The 3917-nt window shown below is 38.0% G+C and overlaps 1 pseudogene; it reads right to left on the reverse strand.

Moving 5' to 3' along the window:
• Positions 1–136: 136 nt before the first annotated feature.
• Positions 137–1334, reverse strand: LOC114033254 (annotated as a pseudogene).
• Positions 1335–3917: the final 2583 nt, after the last annotated feature.

Here is a 3917-nt window from a genome sequence, read left to right on the forward strand (position 1 = left end):
ATGACAATTACTGCTTTCCCTCTCTGTTTAAGTTTAAAAAAAAAAAAAGGTAAAGAAAAAAAATACATCCTGTCAAATATAAAACAGAGAAATCTCCTTCCCAGAGAAGCAAATCCTTCCTTCAATAATGTCATGTTCAGCCTTTTTTTTTTTTTATCCTTGAGCATTTCAGTTTGGGGATGTATTGATTATTTACATGGTACTCAAGTTCTTTACAGAAATAGTGAATTGCCTCATTTAAGCTTTCTTCCAAAGGGACCACAGGCTCCCCACCCCAGCATTAGCATTAGTTTGGCCTTTTGGACATCTGACTTTCTTTTCTGTGGGTCATCTTGGGCTTCAGAGAGAAACTGAATTTCACTACCACTACCAACAAAGTTTTTAATTAACTGAGCAAATTCTAGAATTGTGTGTTCTTCTGGGTTCCCCAAGTTGACAGGGCTACTAACATTGCTATTCATTAAGGCCACAAGTCCATTTACTAGGTCACTGACATGCTGGAATGCTGGATTTTAAGACCCAGAACAGTGTACTGTGAGAGGTTCCCTTTGGAGAGCTTGCAAAATGAAGTTACTGACAACTTGACAGTCATTTATATTCATCCATGGCCCAAAAGAATTGAATATTCTATCAACTCACACTTCAACCCTGTCCTGCTTCATGTAGGCATAACACATGTTCTCTGGCACATGCTTTCCTTCATCAAAACAAGCTCTAGGTCCTATTGGATTCACATGGCCCCAGTAATCTTCACTGTGGGGATGCACTTCTGGATCTCCATATACTCCCAAGGTGGAGGCCAGAAGAAGACGCGCTCCAACACATTTTGCCAACCCCAACATATTTAGTGTCCCAATTGTGTTGGTTTTTAATGTCTTAATGGACTGTACATATAGTTTGGAGAAGAACCAGGAGATGCTAGATGATAAATCTAGTCCACTTCAATGTAGAGGGGCTCTATAACATCATGGTTAATTAGCTCAAAGTTTTCATGACCAATCCAATGTTCCACATTTCTTTCCTGCCCATAAAGAAGTTGTCCACAATTGTAACCTCATGGCCATCCATCATTAGTTTATCAGTAAGATGACAACCCACAAACCCTGCTCCTCCAGTTATCAAAATTCTTTTTTGATCCTTTTCTGATAAAAACTTCACTGGTGGGTACTTCTGGGTAAAGTTTCTTTTCCAAGTCTCTGATTTTCTCTTTCAATGGTGTGACAGCCTCTTCTATCTTATTTTCAATTTTCTGTTCTCCATTTTCCTATATAGACCTTATGTTAAGAAGTTGACTGCAGTCAGCTGGTGTAGCAGCAGCCCCTTGTTCACTGTCCCTGGGAGCAGTGTGAGCCTAGGACCCTGCCACATGTGAGGGGACCTGTCTGCTGCACAATGCACATGGCAGGGCCAACAAGCACTTAATTAACCATGCATTGTGGAGCAGGCACTGTGCTGAGTGCTAGGGATACAAATACAAAAGAAAACAGTTTCTGCCCTCAGTTAACTTGTACTCTAATAGGGAAGATAATGAGGACAAAGATGGAAGGTATGGAAAGAAGGGCAAAGGCAGGGTAGCTAAATCTAGAGAATGAGGTATAGAAAGTCTGGGACTGTTTCATAAAATTAAGATTTCAGGAAGAATTAACCAATGGCAAAAAGAGATTGTAGAAGCAGAGTCAAGAGGAATCTGAGGCATGGTGGTTAAATCCAGACAACTGAGGATGACTGGTTGGGGGCCCTTCTCAAAAATGGAAATATTCATTTCAAAGTTGATGAGAAGGTAACAAAACTTGAAAAGTAAGAGTTCTTCAGTAAGTTAAATGTCTTGTGCTACTGGGTAATTGAATTTCTCCTGCTATCATCGAATCTTACTGTTTGTCACCTGATACCTCTGTTCATTCTGCATTCATGAATCATAATCTCAAATTTTATAAGAAATAAGGAATACACTAATTCTGAGATACTTGACATCCTTTGAAATACATTCTTAAACTAATGAAGGTGAGACAAGGTAACATACGTATTCCTAGAATTATATAGTCTTCAAGTTGGAAGGGAGCTCAGATATTAACTTGATCTACTTTCCACCTAATCCAAAAATCCATTATGAAACCTCTCTGAGAGTAATCCCACTCCTACATGTCCTCTTCCTATGATGTCAAATTTTCTTTCTCCCATTATACCCTTATAACAAGATTCCAGGTTGTTAGGAAAAGTTTTCTAGACTGAGGCAAATTGTATATCCTTCATTTATTGTTCCTAGCTCCATCTCCTGAAGGTGTAGAGCACAGTTTGCTCATCTGTCAAATGAGAAAGTATGACAAGATGACTTTATTTCATATAAGCAGCTATTAAACTAGTTCTCATCACCCTGGACTTACACAATTCATTGTTATCATTGATATCCTAAATGTAAAAGTTAACATTTATCTGCTTCTAATTGCTTTTGTTGCTTTGGGGATAGAATTCTAGGCTATCTAGAAATTTCTTAATTTTTTTTCTTTTCTATTCAGTTAGCAATCTTTTTCATTGGGTTACATATTATAGAGCTGAAGGAAGCCTAACAAATCATCTCATTTGACTTACCCATTTTGCAGACAATTAAATCAAGAGCCAGAGAAGTCAAATGTTGTTCTTAGAATGTTAAATAGTTTGTTTTTCAAATAAACTAGTAGTTTAAAATATTTTTTCCCTCCTACTTTCAATTCTTCTCTGTTGAATTGAGCAAATTGAAAAATAAAATTCTTCAATACATAACTACATACTCTAGGGGTGGAGGGGAATCCACATTAGGCATGTGTAAAAATATCTCTTGAAATTTTAATTTATCACTCCTCTGTCAGAAGGTGAGATGCAGGTTTCATTTTCAACCTTTTGGACTCATAGTCATTCACTGTATTGATTGTCATTTTAAAGTCTTCCAGATAATCTCTATGGTCCCATCCAGCTATAAATTCCTGTGATCCTATGATCTCAACAGTGATGAAGAAATGGGATTTTTGATAGGGTATAGAGTAACAAAAGGGAGAAATAATTTAGAAGTATGGGGAAAGAGAAGCTTAAAGGAGTATTATAGTAGAATTTCTGGAGTAATCATAGAGCATGGTGAGGAAACTGAGTGCCAGGATAAAATTGCACTAAGAACTGGGAGGAAATAAAGAAAAAGGAGTGATGTGATGTCAAAGACAACTTTTGCTTACTTTGAGATTTGTGTCTAGGATAGGTTTCCTGAATTCCTTAGTACAGAGCTTCAATGAAAATGGCATCTTCCATCAGAAAATCAGGCCCAAGACACAAGGTATATTCATGTCCTCCCTCCTCTAATAGAATAACAGCACACATTTCTATAGGGCTTTATGGTTTTTACTAAGTGGTTTTCAAACAAAGCATTTTATCTTTACAACAAACTACCTGGGGGAGGAGGAAGGTGCTATTATTGCCCTCAGTTTTTCAGATGAGGAAACCAAGGCTGACAGAGGTAAAATGATTTGTCAAATATCATAGCTAGAAAGTGTCTGAGGCTGGATTTGAAAGCAGGTTATCTTGCTTCTGAATCCAACACTTTATCCACTGTGCCAACTAGTTGCCACTAGTGTCCTTCTTTATAGAGTCTGCACTTACATGGTATAGTGGCATTCTTTTTGTTTTCTCTGGTCTTGAAAAGACACAATCTTGCTCAAGCTCATTCCAAGACGAGAATGGACTTCCCTCACCCTCCACCCCCAAATCTTACACCTGAATCATGTGAGAAACTCCCTCCCATTCTCTTTCTACTTGGTTCACCACCTCAAAAATATTTCCATGGTAAAGCAGAAAGGGTCCTGGGGAGATTTCAAAGGGATTATGCTTATTATAAAGACATGGTGAATATGTGTGTGTGTGTGTGTGTGTGTGTGTGTGTGTGTGTGTGTGTGTGT

The sequence above is a fragment of the Vombatus ursinus genome, unplaced genomic scaffold (genome assembly GCF_900497805.2).
Source record: "Vombatus ursinus unplaced genomic scaffold, bare-nosed wombat genome assembly UNPS02006864.1, whole genome shotgun sequence".
NCBI lineage: Eukaryota > Metazoa > Chordata > Mammalia > Diprotodontia > Vombatidae > Vombatus > Vombatus ursinus.